Here is a 20,872-nt window from a genome sequence, read left to right on the forward strand (position 1 = left end):
TGTTAGTATTCCAAAATTTGAGTACTCATGCTTAGTTCATCTCTAATTAGTCAAACATCTCCTTACTCTTCACTTTTGAATACTATCACATATAATCTGTAACTTAGTATATAAAATTTTCCTTTTACTGGTTAATATCACAATTCTATGGCAGCGAGCCATTCTCCCAACACGAAATATGGCTTTCGCAGATGCCGATTGACATTGGGCCTTTTCGTCTGTCTAGAATCATCTGTAAGAGATGCATTGGCGAAACTTGAACATCTGGTTTCAGTTCTCTTTGCTATGAAAAGCATAAGTATAACACAGCCTGGAAATAACCTGGGTCTCGAAGGGGGGGGGGGGAGGTAAAGATATTCCTGTTTTTATTAAAAATTTTCTCTCTAGCCGCATGAAAAGGCATTTTATCTCTGCTATGCTGCCAAGAGTGTGCTCCTGAAAGCTCTGTCTTAGTGTGACACTCTTTGCTATCAAACTAAATTCAATCAACGAAAAAGTTTCTCAAACAGTAGGCAATGCTCCACATGTTAACGACTTTTCGATTTTCTTTCATTCTTGTAACTTGAAAGTCCGTAATGAAAGGCAATAAGCAATTGAGCGTATATGTTCACAGACTCTTAGTAACAGCTTCAGCTTTTCAGCAGAAAAAAGGGCACACATTTTTGGTGAAAATGCAATCTCCATCCTGTCCCATTGTTAAGGATGGGACAAACTAGTATCTCAGTAGCAACAGAAGCAAACTCCTGATGACTCATTTTTGATAGAAAGCTAAATATTCCATGCACACATTCGTCAACTAAGAGAGAAAAGTGTAAAAAGAGTCGAATATCTTTCTTACACAATCCTCCACAGAGTGGAGTGCTGATCGACGTTCGTTGCTTCGTCTTTATCTTGCACTTATTCGATCAAAGCTTCAATATGAATGACATGTCTACGCTTCTACATCACCCATTCAGAGTCTGCGGACTTTGCCTCCATTTGTGAAGACAAGTACCTGCTCTATCGCTTAACTATGCCTTAAAAATGAAGTTTTTTTTTTCTTCTTAATAAGCATCCTACATGGAGGCTATTAATTTTGCCCTGAGTTCTGAAGTTTAATATTACAGACATCAGACTGTCATTCATTCGTTTGACAAACCTGTGAAAGATTATTCAAGTTGTTTGCAAAAATGTTAACAACATTAGCTACACTGAAGATGACAGTACAGTATTCTTCCATGGAATGTTTGCACTCCATCATGCAACCTGTCGTTGTACTAGCCAAGTAAGTCGCATACTCTGTCATCAGCATACCTGCAGTTTAATGCACACAGAGCAGAGTACTCCGATTTCTTACTTGTCTATACCGAAGGTTCGAGATCCGAGTCGTCTATTAAATGTACCGTACTGCTATTTTTCTTGACCACACTGTCTCGAGTTAGATTCCATTTGAAAGCGGTAACTATACTAGTATTACCGCACCCTACAGTTTGCTCTTCTCTGCATCTATATTTATGCAAACCGACCAAAAATGTATAATTTTTGGTAGGTATACTGCCAGTTGCTTACAGGCCATATCCTCCTGTGTACGATCCACTTTCAGTGCCTTGTGATTTTTTTTTTTTTTTTTTTTTTTTTTTTTTTTTTTTTTTACAATTATATCAAATGAAGACTTAATTTTGATCTACGATTCTTCTGGATTCCCAGCTACACATTGGAATCACGAGAAATGGTGCTGCCAATGCAGTTGCTAGGTCAGCTCGTACTCTGTCATTCTCCTATACAGACAGTTAATAAGGATAGATTTAATTAATCAATAGCGGTCACTGACAAATTGCATGTGCTCTTGCCAGGCTCCACATGGGTCAAAGTAATCTTACACATTCTCATCTATTGAGGGATGATAACCTATCTTACCACATGTCGTGTTCTTGTGTAATGCCAGCACCTCACAGAAGAAAGATGTAGTTTTGATTTATCAGGCTTAGCTACACACTCTCGGACAGATCTTGTAAGACCCGCACAAACTATGCGAAGTTTAACTTTAAGAATTAATTTCTGCAAACTCATTTGCAGAAATTTATTCTACAATTATGTATTACAGCATTTCTCAATTTTTCGACATCTTATGTACATATAAACAAATTTATTTATGTAGCTATTTATTTTTATTATCTTGTGCACGGCTGTAAGACGTTTGCTATTCTTGTAGCAATAAACCTACCAATCTGTTAACTGTACAGTCCGTGAAGAGAACAAATTCATTTTCAATGAGCTCATTTGTTGTGTTGACGATTAAAGAAAATAATAAGTGGAGCTTTCTTTCTTTCAGAGATGAAAATATGAAGGAAAACAGGAATCTCATTTACTTTGAAAGTTACATTGGCACCTTCGAAAACCATAAGTCGCAGAGCAATTTTATACAGCATCGTCTCCCCACCCCCTCCCTAAAAATAAAAAATAAATAAATAAATAAAAAAAAAGGATCATATAGTCTGGAAAAAATACTTCAATGAAATTCAGTCGGAAGGACATTCTTTAATGATACGCTGATAACTTCTGATTCCAGCACAGACCATAATATACCTCAATCTTTGACTTGATATTTCCCCATCTTTGTTACTAACTATTACAAAACCCATTAATGTTCTGCATGCTAAAAAATGAGTAGGCCACACATTTCTCCTAAGGCAAAACTCACGTCGTTAAATCTCAGTATGCACAGTTGTGATCACATTACATTTTTTACGATAATTATTCGTAAACTTCCGCATTGTAGAAGCCCATCACACAAACAAACTCATGTTTGAGGGCCTTCTTTTATTCCTCCTCCCATTGTTTAAATTTTCTCCGGACCATAAATGAATCTCAAAATGGGCACTTTACGACACCTTACACAAAGGAAAATTTGGAAAGTAAGTAAATTTAATGTGATTGCCATCTCGTGTGGATTGGCAAAATATTTTTCTTGAAATGGGCTAGGATAATGCACAATCGAGACTGTTTTGTTCTTGTCAATATTCTGTTGTGATGTAGATGCTCTACGAGTATGAACTTTGCGTTTGTCCATTAAAGTACTAATAATAGTGTTTAAAATATAAAAGACTACAGGAATGTTTAAAGAGCAACGTTTGCCACAGCTTAAAATTACGAACACCTGTCCACCCATTCAAAGTTCGAATGTCTGAAACCGAGAAATACAGTATGATTTGCATAGCGTAATATAAATATACAAACTTAGCAATTTGACATTAAGTTCTTGCTAATGACAAAGTTTACGCTCTATATCTCTTAAGAAATCTACATCTCTTAAGATTATACTCACGAATTATATTAAAATTATAATCGAAAGGAAAAAGTTTTATTTTTTGTTTTCTCGTCAATTTAACTTAGAATGCACAGTACTTTACAAATTATTTAAAAAAAGAAAAAAAAATGTATCTCAACTTCGCATTTTCCTACCTGATACTTCCACTATTACTGTTCTTGTCAAATATAATAATTACCAGAGAAGGGTGGGGGGCTTTCTACAACTATTCATTAACTTACAGTGGGTGATCAAATTATTGGAGCCACAGTGGGAAAAAGGTATTTTGTGAGTTTCTGGTAGAAATAACACACACTGTCAATGTTTTTACATCAAATTGTTTTTATTAAAATTAGTCCTCTAATGATATACTTAAAAAAGTAAAGTATGCTTATATAATTAAAGAAAAATGTATAAAGAAATAATTATGAGGTCAATATTTGATAACGCCGCCTTTTGCTGCAATTACTGCTTCGATTCTTTTGGGCATACTTTTTATGCATTTGGCGCAGTTTAATTTTATTGATTGGTTCCTATGCCACACATCAATCAAACGCGCTATTAATTGATGTTTGTTGGTGACAAGTTCCTTGGAAATTTCCCGCTTCATCAGTTCCTAAAGGTTCTCGATGGGTTGAGATCCGGTGAATTTCCAGGCTAAAAAGGGCCTGGAATTTCTAGGCATCTCAAACGGGATTCGAATGCGTACGTTTCCAGCCATATCAAAAAATGATAGAGGAAAGCTTGTGTGTATGCTAGGATGTTGGAATAAACTGTCCCCTCCCTCCCCACGAAATATACCAACCGTGTAAAATGGCCGATTTAGTACTTCGTTGTTTATTTTTATTATTGAAAAAATTTCAACTTTTAAAATGTTATCATTGACTGTACTATCAAGGTGAATGTTACACTACTTCCTATATCTGGTTATAGCACTTATCCGTTTCCCTCTAAACCTACTAAAACACTGGTTCAGACATCATTCTTGTCTTCCGCATTAATCAAGGGTCACGTGTACGCCAAATCAGCTGATGTCAGAAGAAAGCATACCTGGTTCTGAGTGATTAACCAGAAATATCCAAGTGAGATGAGTTGGCCATCTTTACATAACTGTGCTATGTCGTTGTTTTTCTTATTTATATTCTTCCCTTTCTATCTTTCAATCGCTATTTTACTTCTTCAGATATCGGGCCTGATATACTTACATCTAGGATCGTTTCCTCTTCGGATACTGGCAAATTTATATTATGCTGCGCCAGCCAGTATCCTATAGCAAAAAAGATCCTTACTCAGGGAGACAATACTAGATTCTGAGGCGCTCTTACACAATGTTTTACTTTAATACGGCTGTATAGATTGAGACTGCAGTCGTGTCCTAAATCTATGATTATATACACTTTCTAATTCCTTCCCACCAAAAAAGGTTCTATTTTTATAAATGGTAATTCGAAATCGTAGTCAGGCATGACTCAGGTTTAGGCAAATAAATCATGTTTATTGGAATATCAGAGCAAAATACACTAAAGAATTTCATGCATTCAATTCATCTCAATACTAAATAAGGAAACTCAAGTTAAAAGATCAACACACTTTAAGTTTAGATCAAAGGTTATAAAGCACGTAAAAAACAGTGACTGATAATTGGGATAGATAGCAAATGATATGGCGTTAAATTAAAAGTCCTTTCTGCAAGCTATTCATAAGATAATATAACAAACATTCTAATGTTATTCACAGTTACTATAAATCTACAATCCCAGTCTCGTTATGTTAAATCAATCACATACAACACAAAAGATCTCTTCCAAACAATTCTTATTCTCAAAAGGAGGCTATCTATCTAATTAGAGTCTGTCCACAAAGTCCTTTAGAATAATGTTCATAATTTACATTCATAAATAATTTTCTCTCTTCTAAAGAATTCTAAACACAAAATAGTGTAATTCTACTTTACCGAACTTTTTCCGACGTCCTTCAACACCACGTGTACGTCTGGTTACCTCTTGTCTATTGGCTGTCCTTACGCCAGCGTAAGGGCTACGCTATCTTCATAATTACAGCCGAACACGGACTCGATTCTATGCGTATCAGGAAACATCTCTATTCCTCTCGATGGAACTTTTCAGCGAGGGCTCGATTCTTCTAGGACTGGAAATTTCACCTTCAGTTCTGCTTGGAATCCTTCGCCATTCAGGGAAAGCTCGCCGTCCGACATCGTAGCACTGACGCTTCACCCCCCCCCCTTTTACTCGAACCACCGGCTAACTTCCGAACCAGGAACCAGGAAAACGATAAGACAAGAGAGGGCCGATGCGACACTCATTCCCTTATATTCTTCGTTCGATGGTCCCCTTTTTCGGAGTCCCCTTTTCACACGACCTATATATCTTTTCTCCCTTTGGGTTCATTCCTTGCTCTCCCCTTTGCTGTTATACTCTTGTATTCACGGAATGCGCGTCGACGTACCTTCCGCGTAACTCCTGCCTCCGGCGTTACTCTGGACACGTGCAGTTGTATACCTTCTATGAATTGTTACTTAATATCTACCTAGTGACTCACAATCATTCTATACAGCTAAAGTGAGGCTTAAATAATATTAACAAATTCCTCTTTTAAGACATTCTCTAATTCGATCTTGGTATGATCACAATAGATTAATGTAGATGGTACATATAATTAACGCAATTTTATACATATGTGAAGAAGTTTCATTTTAATTTCAACTGATGTGCAGGTATTTCTCTTTGTCTGTGTAGTTTAGTATGTTAGACCCTGAATAAATGATTTCTTTGCAAGATTCCTTCATTCAGGATTTAACAACTGATCTGAAGGTCCCACTCAATTTACAATCAACTAATATCAAAACTGTAGTGTCTAGTTTTTTATTATTATTATTGTTCCGGGAAACTCCAAGGAGTCGACAGACTCATCGAGGGAGGCCCTAACATCATGTCAAGAACAACTATTCGACATTGACACAGTATCTATCATATCTTGCCTTGAACTCATTCACGGTCGTAGCACCCACAACAGACTCTGGAAGCTTATTCCACTCATTCACGACTCTCCAAGTAAAAAACCTTGCTCTAACTCCTTTGTCAACCACGCTCTTTCCCAGCTTCCATGCATGGCCCCTAGTCATCCCACCACCCGTCATATTTTCAAAAATATCTTCTGGATCAATCTTATAGAAACCCTTCAATAATTTGAATGTCTCAATCATATCACCCCTCCTTCGCCTATCGTCCAATCTCTGCAACCCACAAATCTTCAACCTATTCTCATAAGGTTCATTCCACAGACCTTCTATCATCTTGGTCACTCGTCTCTAGATCCTCTCCACTTCCTCCCCATCACGAAGAAACTCTGGTGCCCATAACTGGGCACAGTAGTCCAGATGGGGTCTTATCAAGGCTCGATACAGAGGAACAACAACTTGTTTATCTCTACATGTTAAAGTATTTTTCAGAAGCCAAGTGATTTGATGAGCTGATTTAGTCACTTTTGCAATGTGTCCCCTAAACTTCAATTCCCTATCCACCAACACTCCCAAATCCCTGGCCTCATCAATCTCCTGTAGTACGGTTCCACCAATGCGATATACTGCTGCTATTCTTTTCACCCCAAAGTGCATAACCTTACACTTTGCCACATTAAATTGACATCCATTTTTCCTAGCACAGTCCTCCAAACTATCCAAATCATCCTGTAAAATTTTGACATCCTGTGCACTCGCAATTGCTCCACCCAACTTTGCATCATCAGCAAACAAGTGAACACTTCCTTTCAAATCCTTTCCTATATTATTGATGAACAAATTGAAAAGCAGTGGTCCAAGAACAGAGCCCTGAGGCACACCACTAGTCACAAGCCGTCTTTTAGACTCCACTCCTGCAAAAATCACTCTCTGGTATCTCTCCTTCAACCACCCTCCTATCCATCTCACCAACCCTATATCTATCCCCATCTGCTCCAGTTTACTGATTAAGGTTCCATGTGGTATCCTGTCAAAGGCCTTGGCAAGGTCCAGTAGTATCACTGTAAACCCATTACCCTTATCCAGTTCAGCCGTCACTGTGTTATAAAACATGAGCAAGTTACTGAGGCATGATCTACCCTTCACAAAACCATGTTGTCCCCCATGCAATATCCCATTTTCATCTATCCAATCCTGTATTCTTTTCTTGACTAATTTCTCTAAGACCTTGACAATGATTCCTGATATGCTAATCGGTCAGTAATTTACAACAGCAGTGGAACTATTTCCCCTCTTTCCACCCACTCGGGACTAACCCAGACCCGAGACTCAAATTAAACAAAATGGTCAAGGGTACTGACAATTCTTTAGCTGCTTCTCGTACGACACGAGCTGATATACCATCCAATCCCACAGATGTATTGACATTGAGGTTATGCAATAGACTACTCACCTCCACTTCATTCACCACAATTCCCGTATAATCTACTGGTACATTCGTTTCTGCAATGTCACCACCTGGATGATATATTCTTGCAAAGAGCTCACTCAGTAACTCAACTATATCAACTGATTCAGTTACCTCCCTACCATCGGCATTCTTTAAAATCATTCTGCCATGTACATTTTTCCTTTTACTTGCTACATATCTAAAAAACTGTTTAGGATTCTCTTTAGCCTGCATGGCCAATGTTCTTTCGTAATCCTTTTTTGCTTTTCTTACCACACTCGTTACCCTTCTGGCCTGCGCTTTATACCGTTCATGTGCCTGCCGGTCACCTTTCTCCTTAAATTCCCTCCATAATTGTTTCTTTTTTTGCAGCTCACACTTAATGGTGTTGTTCATCAGTTTAACCTCTAGTTGATTTATTATTCGTACTCTAGGTATACAGTCAGCCATTGCTTCATGCAAACACTTCTTAACTGCCTCCCACGCACTATCAACTTCTAGTCCTTGCAGTCGTACATGCCATGGCACTGAACCAATCAAACTCCTAAGCTTGTCATACTTTCCAGCCCGATAATTCCACATGTACCCTGTCTTAATTGAAAATTTCACACCTTTAGCCACCTCCCAAGTCAAGACCCTATGATCACTCTCACCAATTGGTGGCAATGAGGTCATATTTGTTACAGTCAAATCCTCAGATGTAATTACTAGGTCAAGCACTGTCTGACCCCTAGTATTTTCCATTACATGCTGTCGCAGATAGTTATCCCTTAATAACCGCATAAAATCCAATTCCTTCCTCCCGTGTGTCCTCTCCTCAGCCAATCAATGCGACCATAGTTGAAATCTCCCATAATAATCACCCTCCTTCCACTCATTTCTTCTATTTGAGTGTGCATACTGTCACCACCATCTTTTCCATCACCTGGTCTATAGCAGCACCCAATTGTATATTTAGTTCTGCTAGCCACAATCTCACACCAAATGGCCTCAAATGTGCTCTTTTCTCTATCCTGCAATTCAACTTCTATTCTCCTTGGCTGTAGCTCATCAGCTATCATCACAATACTCCCCCCCCCATTTTATTCTCCCTGTCATTCCTGAACACACTATACCCATCACATTCAATCCCACTAGCTATATCATCTACAGTCAGCCATGATTCACTGATACTAATAACCTGTGGTCTGGAAGTGCCAACCATGGCCAAAAACTCTTCCTTCTTATTCCTAATACTCCTAGCATTAGTGTACATGAATTTAAGACCTCCATTAGACCCAATCCTACCTTGATGCCTTATATTAACTATCCCACTCTGATTTGTTGTCTTTATTCCCTCGGGCATATTATATTCATTCATGCATTCAACTGCCTCCCTAAGGACTGTATATCTACCCCCCCCCCCCCTTAATAAATCTAGTTTCCCTGAATTTGCACATCCATTACATTCAGCAACACTTTCTCAAGTGTCTCCTTACACCGTAACCATTCAAATGGAAGCCATCCATCTTATATAGATCCTTTCGCCCATCGAACTCACTCCACACATCCACAAATTCCACACCACTCGTTATACATAATCCACGCATAAAGTCATTCGCAATTATGGCTCTCCTTTTAAACATTTCACTGTCATACCTTGGCAAAAGACTAATCATTCTAACTCTCTCACTCTTTTCTTTTGCTACCTTAAACAATTCATTCAGGTCTTCTATCATTTCCATTTTATCTCCTTTCAAATCATTCGTACCTGCCACAACAATCATTTCTTTCACCCTTTCCTTTTGCTCTCTAATAGACTCAGTTACATCCTTTATGGTCGCACCAGGTTGGTACGATTTTGTCAAATCCTCTACTAACACACCTCGTACTAACGAGTCTCCATACAGCACTCTATCCTTCATTTTGTTCATGTTCACACTCATACGCCTATTTTTCCTGTCATACTTTTTTATTATTGGTTGGTTCATTCAGTCGACTTTTGCTCATACGCTCTAGCTGCTGTTTTGCCCTTTGTATCGCACCATTCAACAACGCGATCTCACTCATTGCATCTATCTCATCTTTTTTATTCTCTGTAAAACCATTAATACTATCATTCACACTCTCACAATTCTCTGGTACAACCTCGCCGTTTCTTGTCATATCCCTATTTTCTTCATTCTGAAGTTTGACAAAAATATCACACTCACGATCCGAAATACACTTCAATTCCTCATTCTCCCTACATTTTCTACACACATTCACTCCTTTATTATCATCTAACCACACTCTGACCGCACTCCGCAAAGCGTACATTTCGCAGATAGTACACTGAATCATCTCCTTTACATTACCGTTCTTGAAAGAAGATGGCGAACCATCATTACTGGCCGCCATTTTCCTTCGTACTGGAGCCATTACTAGTAACGTATTTTATCAAATTATAAATACCAAAAACACACAAACAGACGCACTAAGATACGTAAGGCAAACAAAACTACGCAATATTAAAGTAAATTTATCAATGATAACTGAAAATAACGCTTATCTTATCTGGAGCTTTCACGAACACTACACTACGAATCCCTCTAGCGGCGACTTCTCGACATAGATTATGTTATAAAACACTTTAATACACTAACTACACTAATAAAACTACAATAATATACTAAAATTACACAATTAAATCTAACAAAATATTAATAAATCAACAAAAATCACAAATCTTTCAGGAGCTCTCCGACAGTACGTCCTTTCACCAGCTAGCCTCGCCACCAGTCCCCAAAAGTTTTCATCTAAATAAACAGAACAGAATATGTGCATTTGTTTCAGCAGAATGAATTTTGCTCTCGCTGACTCCAAACTATTGCTGGACATTGGTATCAGCCTGACAATATCGCAGAAATGCGAAGAAAACTCATGATGAAAGCAATTGTCAAGAGTAACTTCAATAACGAAGTTTTCCTAAGTGAAGCAACCAATTTGCTAAATGAACAATCGCGTTATTCCACGTGTATTCATCTGCTAAATTTGTACTCTGCTCCAATATACGATGTGGCTTGCATGTGTCTTGCTGCTGAAACTGAACCAAATAACGCCATGAACAACATGTCATTCAGTAATGCCAAAAAAAACGACGTTATGATTTGAATTTACTTCCGAAGTAGCTCAGGCTATTGGGCCAGTGTATTATGTCTGTTAATTTCGTGTGCTGAAAATTATTTACTCTAAACAGCATTAGAACCATTTCATAGGACGTGCTAGTGGTTCTTCCAATAGAAGGTGGCCGAAGACGTACTTGGACGACCACAGTAAACATTGGTTTCCATTCCCAACAATTATGCTCTTTGCAATTCCACAAATGAATAAATAAATTTAAAAAATTAAAAAAGATTGGGTTGTTAAACGCTACAAAACAGTTTCACATAAATCAAGTTTCTCTTTATAAACGCTTTATGATATACGTTTTTTTTTTTATTTAGATTCTTATACATAATAAGCGTATTTACATGGAAATTATACAGCAAAATGGTTAATATCAAGTCTTTTTCTCTTTAACCACATCGACGTCAATATGGATAAAATACATCACTCCTCATACACTTCGTATTCATCATATATTTCAATGTAATAATGATGATATTACAATTTTAATATGCACTTCGCATCCGTGGTAACTTTGACGTGTATACACGTCATGGCTGGTTTTTAATAAATATCAGCCATACTAAAATATAATGCGGGTTCAAATTGTATCGGGTTGTTATAATTCTAATAACCAGACTCAGAAATAACTAAGTGAGATGAGATAGTCATAAGTAAAATATCATTGGACTAATGCTTAATCTTACAGGCTTGCAGATTGTAAGGAATGAATTGAATGTCCAGAACTAATTTTTCTTTTCTCACGATCAAAAAAAGATCGAGAACTACAATTTCCCCAAATGTGCTTCAACTTTTATCCCTCGCAAACCCAGTCAGTCCTCTCGCCATGTGTGTATATATACATACATATTCATATACACACTATGTTGCAAAATGTCCGGACAGTGTATTTCCCATTGCTGCCAATGTAATAATAATAACAATAATATAAGGACGAGCAGGTCTGGCATCCAACCTTCGCTCCAGCTCATTCCAAAGATGTTACATAGGGTTGAGATCTGGGCTTTGGGCAGGCCAGTTTAGTTCTTCCATCTCCATGTCTTCAAATCATGGAGCTAGGGCCCTTGCTTTGTGAGCAGGTGTGTTGTCGTGCTGATACAGGAGTTTATTACAAACTGTTGCCACAGTGTTGGAAGAACGGAATTGTCCAAAATGTCGTGGTAGACATGCGTTTAAAGATCCGGACACAGAAACCAATGGGCCCAATTCAAACTAGATTGCAGGAAAAACAGCTCCAGACCATTATGCAACTACCTCCAAATTTCACTGATCGATATAAGCTATTCCAGTGTGTATCATTCACCAGGCATCCGCCAGATTTAGACACGTCCATTAGATTGCCAGATCATATAACCACAATTCATCACTTCACAGGCATTGGTAGGTGTAATCAACGGCTTGTGAGCCACAGCATGACAATGAAATCCAACGGCAAACGTCTCCCGGCGAATAATTTTGTCACTGTCAACCGTTCCAGAGCTCATGCGGAAGTCGTTTGTGCAACTTGCAAAGGCTGACGGATGATTTACTGTGACAACAGGTATGAGAGTTCGGCGGTCCAGATTTGTTAGTTTCCATCACGTTTCCACTTCAAGATAACCTCGTTAACAGCAGAATGGGTCGAATGCAATGTGGTAGAAATCTCTCGGAACAAACTTGTGGGCTCCGACTATCGTTTCACGTTCGAACAGATTCAACTCTTTTCATCCACTCAGACTGATGGCAAAGAATAGCTACACTGCCAATGTCCACGTGCCTATGCTTATATAGCGTCGCGGGCGAGGATTATCTGTGACATACAGGCGATGCAAGGCGGAGCTATGGAGGTGTCCGGATACTTTTGGCAACATTGTGTGTGTGGGAAATTACTGTCGATATTCAGAGGCCTAGTTGCTACCTTGCCTAAAAAGGAAAATTTTTAAACAGTGCATTCTCCCTATACTGATATATGGCTGCGAAACATGGATATTAAACGCAGGGCATGACAAGACCAACGATGGACAAAAGTACTACTGGATTGGTTCCACGGAAGGAAAAATGATGACCAAAATCATGATGAAATCAGATTTGCAGGAAGGGAAGAAAAGCCATTGATAGTCTTGGAATCATCTCGAAAGTATTTGCATCCAGAAGTGGATCGGCTGCATATTTATCATGACAATTATGTTTATCTGTCTCACAAAAAACACAACGCATTCTCTTCTTCCTAGACCTACTTCTCACCTTACCAACTGCTACTGTTTACAGGTCAAAATCTACTAGTAATAAAATCTCTCTTTTCTTTCTTTCTCTCTCTCTCTCTCTCTCTCTCTCTGAGGGGGGGGGGTATTAACTGCAACTCCTGAAAAATTTTAGCTTCTGATCAATAGGGAGATATTAATGTAACTTATTCCAATTTCTGGCCATCTTTTCCACATATACCTTCTATTAAAAAGGTTAGATGTTTTTGGTCTTTGAATTAACATGATAAAAATTACACAAAAATAGCGTGTTCATATTCTGAGAGCAAAAAATATTCAATAACTTATTCACTAATATTTTTAAGAGAGAGAGAGAGATGATTGAAAGAAGTTTCATGCAAAACAGTTGGCCGAATAAGTAAATCCTCAGTATACAAAAATAGAAGTGATAAAGTAAATCATAAAAGTAAATTTTATGATATACTTTCGAATGCACCGGATGCCTCCGTTATTGCTGAATGATGTCAAGGCATGACAGTCATTTGTGGAGTATTATGAGAATTAATATCAAGGGTTCCAAAGGGAAAATTCTGGAGGTATTTCAAAAATGATGAGAGGTTATTAATGTATGTATGAAGACGTCTTAAGCAAAAACTGACTTTTGTATCTGAATTTTTGTCAAATAGCTTGCTTATTATAACTAAACCGAAGAAGTATTTTCGTTATAAATGTAGGTGTCTAAATATTTCTATGGAAATGTGACTGGAAAGGAAATATTATTATAATTTATACGGGTACTCCATGGAGTCAAAAGACTCATCGCGGGAGAACCACTCTACCCATTAACACACACATACACCCCCTTAAACCTATTCACTGTTGAAGCGCTCACAACCATGCACAACCACCTCTGGAAATCCATTCCACTCATTCACCACTCTCCAAGAAAAGAATCTAGTCCGCACATCCTAACTAACCATACTCTTAGACAACTTCCAAGTGTGACCCCTTGCTTACCCCCCTACTTCCCATATACCGTACTCTTCCTAATATGATTGTACTCTTTCTAGAATAAGAGATGTTTAAGTTTCAATGTCACATTTTCTATTGCTCCGGTTCAGAGCAGTTTGGAAACAGACGAACCTGTATCTGATTTAAGTATTTAATGATAACCTCATGATCAATATATGTTATAAATAACTAAATATCTAAGCAGGATATTGTTAATCTATAAGACGTACCAATTCCTGGGCTTTCGAATGGCTTGAAATGCAAGTTAAATTTGGAATTATGCAATTATATATTGCTGCTCTACACGAGGGACTCATTGACTCATATGCAGCTATAGAGAACATTAATATAATGGAATACAGATTTTGCCAATTCTCTTTCCCCTAAACTAATACAATATTCTTAATCTTATGACAATGCATGAGCCAAAGACGACTGAGGACCTTATGGCGTAGTGGTATACTACATCCTTACTTTGGCTTAGACTAGACGAAGTTAAACAAGCTGCCTATTAGGAAATGTTTTTGCCGGTATTACAATTAATGAATCAGATGGGATAGAAAACAATTTTTAATGTGATGTGAATTGCGTGAATAAGTTAAAAAACAGATAATAGTTAATATATATAATGAAAATATTTGAATATGAATAACAAATGGAAATCGCATATTGGCTATGATGATATTTGCTGGTTCGCGGACTGCTGTATGCTACTGATAACTACGTGCGTGTCGTAATGAATTAGTAAAGACCATACCTGATGTAAAATCATCCCTCGTTTTCTGTGGCACTGTAGAGGATATTTCATAATTTCATCTGATTCTTTGAGCGCTCTTCTCTCCACAGAAGCCTACGCAACGATGAGCTGACCACTGTTGCGATTGATTACTATTATTAAACAGATCCCAAACGAATATTTTTTGGCGCACTTTTAAATGCATGGAAAATTAAAAATGTGATTATTTCAGTGATCTGGTGGCTCACTATTAATAAACTGGAACATTCAGCACTGAATAGGATTGGAGAATGGTAATATTAGTATGAAATGCGATGAGGAAGCAAAACTTACACAGTGTCAATGCTAGAACACACATAAACTGGATCCCCAAGAGTAAAATATCCCATGCAGACATTGATAATTGAAATTTTATACCAAAGTAATAAAAACAGCTCTTGACAACAGAAGTATTCTATCCTAGTTTCTTTTTTAAATCACACACACACAAAGTATAAACCATAAGGGACTGCCATTATACCAAATGAGATTCCCCTTTAAATATTTATTTAATAAAGATCGAAACCGGTCTGCGTAATGACCCTTCTCATAGGTGTGCTCTGCATTATGGGATCTAGCGGCAATCGACAAGCAGTCGTCAGCCTCTATATAAGTAGCCAAGTTGTTTCACGTGAGAACTTTGTTTTGCTTACACTTGGATAAAGATTAAATAGGAATATAATTTCTTGGCGAGTATAATTTACTTTGTAACCAAGTGAAAAAAACTTTCCGCATAATTATCTTGAATTTATATAAGACGTCTGCTGCTATAATATTTTCTGGAAGTTTATTCCAATTAATGACTTGACTTCTTTACTATAAGAATATTTCATTAAGTGTAACCTAAGCAACTCCATTAGTTCAAAGTATATCCCCTAGATAGCTAAGCGATTTTTACGAAAATGTAAAGATTTCTCTATAATTCGACTTATGTCTTCTATGAAGTTTCCTGCTATTTGTTTTGTCTCTTAAGATTTTCTGTTATCTGGGATCGAAGCCTTCCTTAACAATAGACACTCATGCGAGATATCAGGTCCCAATATGGTTCGTTCTCCTCTGAAAATTCTCAGCCTATCCTTCTTAGATAGGGATTCCACTCTTCAATGTGGTACTATAAATGAGGCGTGATCAGTTTTATACAAGGTGGAATAATCATGCTGTTGTCTGTTGCTGAAGTTCCTACAAAATAATGGAATCCCGTTAGCAATTCTGGATGCCTTAATACTGCACTATTAAAAAAAAAAAAAAAATCAAAAGTGGACCACACCACTTTTCCGAGTTCTTTACCCAAATAATCGTAGTAAGCTACTCTTAGATTTTTGTTACTCATACTTGACATTTTAATTTATCACTCTTCAGTGCCATTTCTCGAACCGACAAAATAACGTATGTTCGACTATTGCTTCAGGCGAACTACCTATCCTAAAGGGACTACCTATCCTTGCTTCAGGCGAACATAACTTATGTTCGCCTGAAGCAAGGATAGGTAGTCCCTTTTCTTTACTGCTAACTATGCTTTCCATTCTGCAAAATTTAATGTCTAAATTTGCAGGCAAAATGATTATTAACCTGTATTTTCAGTTTCATAAAAAGTCATTGCTAAAATATTAAAAGCGACCAATGGATCCCTTTGGAATTATGCTGACTAAAAGATCCCAACTGGAAAGTATTGCAATTAAGCTCTCTCTCCCTCTCTGACAGTCACTAACAACTTCAGTGTAATTGCCCAACAATGCTATGTGTTACCCAGCAAACCGATTCTGCAATAGGTATAAGATTGAATTGAATGTCTTACTAAAATCCAGATACATAATGTCGAAATTATATCCACTATCTAATTCCTTTGTGATAGTATCATAGTTACTAAGTTTGAAACACAGGATTTGCCATGTTGAGATTCACTTAAAATTTTAATATCCGTCTAAATGGCTGTGTATGCAACCTTTAACAGATTTTTTTTTTCATCTGGCGTATGTTAAAGGCTTGTAGTCTTTCAATTTACTTTTCGATCAACCGTTATAGATTTAGGTAACATTATGAAAGTTAGTTACTTTGTCTTTCCCTTGATGGTATATTATTATTATTAAGAGAGACCTCCAGGGAGTCAGGGATTCATCAAGGGAGGCCACATACTACACGCACCAGCTATCATACTTATTCTTGAATTCATTCAGCTTGCACTCACAACATCCAGTGGCAACCCATTCTAATCACAGACCACCCTATGAGAGAAAAATCTAGTCCCCCCCCCACTTCTTAGCGGCATTCATTCCCAGCTTCCAAGGATGCCATCTTGTCCTTTCCCCACTCTCCATATTGAAAAATTCCATCAAATGAAATCCTGTATAACCCTTTCAGAAGTTTATACGTCTCAATCACATTCATAATCAGTATTCCACAATCCTAATATCATTTTTAACACTCTTCTTTGAATCTCTCTAATATATCAGAATCACAAAGGAAATCAGGCAACTATTGTGCACAGGAGATCACACCTGTGCACAATAGTTTAAATGAGATCTTATCAAGGCCTTGTAAAATGATAAAATGTCATCCTTATCTTTACCATGAATGTTCGTTTCAGCGTCGCAATTATCTTTTGAGTTGTATTTGCAATCTTTGCTGCATGGTCCCTGAACTTTACCTTCCTATCTACTAACACTCCAAGATCCCTAGCTTCAGTTTCTTCCAGCATAATCCCAACAATATAATACGACACTAGATATCTAATCACGCAAAAGTGCATGGCTTTACATTTACTGATGCTGAACTGATCAATTTTCCCATGCCCACACTTCCAGCCTATTCAAATCATTCTGCAAATGTTGCATATCAATAGCATTCCTGATTACCCTACCTATCTTTTCATCATCAGCAAATAGCTGTATGTCGCTTGTCAAATCCTTCCCAATATCATTAATGTACAGATTGAATAACAGTGGACCAAGCACTGATTTTTGTGGTACACCACTGGTTACTTTAAATCTTGCAGACCCGCATCTCCCGTATACCACTTTTTGGTATCTGTCAGTCAGCCCTCCTCCTATCCATTCTAATATTCTCTAATCCAAATCCATTTTCTCCAATTTATGCAACAGTCTACCATGCTGTATTCTGTCAAAAGCCTTAGCTAAATCCAAAAGTATCATGATGTATCCATCCGTCTTGTGTAGGTCAATGGTAACATTATTATAGAATGTGAGAAAGTTAATAAAACATGACCTTCCCTTAGTAAAACTCATGTTGCTCATTGCAAAGTAGAGATTCACTGTCAACCCATTTCTGAATGCCAGCCCTAAACAATTTTTCCAAAATCTTCACCACTACCACTCCTGAGATACTAATTGGTTAATAGTTGGATACATCGGTCTTTGCACCACCCTTGTGCAATGGAATTACCATACATTTTTTCCATTCCTGCGGAATCTTTCCTGTTCTGAGACTCATATTAAACAGCTTGGTCGAAGGAATAACCAGTTCAGCTGAACACTTTTTTAGCACACGTGCTGATATATTATACAGTTTTGGTTTTCGAGTTCATTCTCAGGCACTGAAGTCTTAAATTCTCTATGAAAAGCTTTGGTTGCTAATGAATGATGACAAACAGTTATGTTGAAAAAGTTTCTTTGTCGTTATTGGAATTGTTAAATTGTCTAATTTAATATCATACCAAACAGATTCAATAGTAACACTTGAATTATTGTTACGAGAGGGAGGGGCTGAAAAGTTCTGATAAACGCCTAGAACAAAAATTATATTCAAGCAACTGATATAACCACAAGAAATGATGTACCAGTAGCAAAGAACATACGAGGACCATAAGGTCCTCGTATGGTCTTTCTTGTGGTTATATCAGTTGCTTTAATATTTTTGTTCTCAGTGTTTATCAGAACTTTCCAGCCACTCACTCGTAACTACGAGGGAGGGGACTGAAAACATACCCTGTCACTTGTTCCCTAAACATATGCTTTCGTAAGAAATCCGACCTATTTATACATCATCCTTAACCATGGTAAACACATCTCCTGATACCATCTTCTTTACATAAAATATTTCCATTTTCTCTTATTAGCGAATCTCCAATTAATTAGTTTGTCAATCATCTCATTAGATTTAATGTCGGCAGCTCTGTGATCAACAACTTACTGTTCTCTGAAAATTTTACCATTTGTACCTTATGTCAGCGATTTGTTTACAATGTCGAATAGCTTCCTTACCGTTGGAAAATGCTATTAAATTAAGGTTTATCCACCCTTTAACACTCGCTGCATTCCAATTACTTCATGATTATCTCGCTTTGCTATTTTGTGTTTTTATTTATCAAATACCTATCTTATTATAAAGCGAATAGGAAATCAACTTCCTATGTAATTTATAATACTTGGATTTCAAGTTATTGAATTCACCCACACACACACGTTAACAACATATGATAAAGAGGTTTCTCTCGTAAGTGTAAGGGAATAAATAAGCTTACAAAGATATGGTAGGCAACTGTAAAGATTAGACCCGACCTCCTATGATGGGTCTTAGAACTCACATCGAGCTATTTCTATAATAATATTGAAATCAAGTCAGACTATTGGCTACCCGCTGTGCTTCGTGAATGAGAATGAATTGGGCTTATTTGTTCACGAGCGAAGCGCACTTTATTCATAATCCGAAAACATATGAAATGGTGCCAGCCGCTGAGAAGATATGCTGTACACGCGGATGACTGATATTACGAGTCCATTTAAACGACATGCCACAACCGTTATGAAATGTTGCTGTAATGACAATGGTATAATAATCCACAGTACTTTTACAGTCTATTAAGGCTCACCATGACTCACCCAGATCAGTTTTAGTAACCGGTAGTTAGTTTTATGGCCGTCTATATACACTATATATATTTTTGTGTATAAATTTTATTTGTTCTCAGGGGCCGGTTCGCTTAGTTGTGGGATGAAAAGCGCCAGTTTCCGGGGAATAACCTTCATACCCCTGTGTAAGATTGTCTAACTCACCTTCATATGAAAAAAGGCTGAAAGGTTATTCGGATCCTAGAATGGATTCGAACAAAAGTCTTTCCCACCAAAGCGCTTCGTCGAAACTAACTGAACTACAGGAGTTCTTTGAGGATATATTTACACCTAAAACAAAATCATAGAATGAAGACGAGAAATCCCCCCAACTTGGCATTTATAAATTATGAAAGCCTTTGATCGAGTTACACAATAATTATGGAATATAATATAAGACCGAGACTCCAAAAATAGCTATTACGTAAATACAGTTAAGAACTTATTAATAGCTGTTTATAACGGCAAGAAATGGAAAGTAATCAATGAGTTCGACGCGTATGAAGCCTTTCCCAACCTTACACACACACGACGAACAATGAAGTGAAAATTATACCAAATTCAAGAATAAACAGTAAAGTGAATGCTGCTGTATTTGCAGACGAGATCATGCAAAATTCAAACCTTGAAAATATGTCATTTGCAGCAAATAGTACTGAATTCAATTTACAAATTTCATCAAAGAAAATCAACCCTGCAAAACATTTTATGTACTTAGGTTGTGATGAATAACATTTGATACATATAATGATGTCAACGGTAAATTATTTCGTTTCCAAGAGTTTTCCTGCACTACTGTAAAAACAGACCGTGGAAATACGAACAATATTATGTTTGGAAAGTTAGAGAGGGGAAAAGAGGATGAGCGTAGAATAAAGCGGATGGAATGAAATTACTTAGAGCAGCTAAAGAATGTGCAAAAATGGATGGAATAAGGAATCACAAATAAGTGCAATAAATGATAAGAGAACAGGCAAATTGAAGAGATCATACTTAGAAAGGAAGATGGATGAATACCAAAGGAAATAATTAAACGTGAACAAATTGACATAGGAAATCCTAGAAAAATAATCAAATCTTTAATTCCTAAACACGATTGGACTTAATCTTGAAGGAAGAAGATTATTATCACAGTTTCTGAACTCCAAAACGTTTTTGACCAAAGTACTACCAAACGCCAGAAGTATGTTAATACTTGGTTT

This window comes from Typopeltis vanoorti, chromosome 14 (assembly GCF_054136105.1).
Source record: "Typopeltis vanoorti isolate ZY-2024b chromosome 14, IOZ_Tvanoo_1.0, whole genome shotgun sequence".
Taxonomy (NCBI): domain Eukaryota; kingdom Metazoa; phylum Arthropoda; class Arachnida; order Uropygi; family Thelyphonidae; genus Typopeltis; species Typopeltis vanoorti.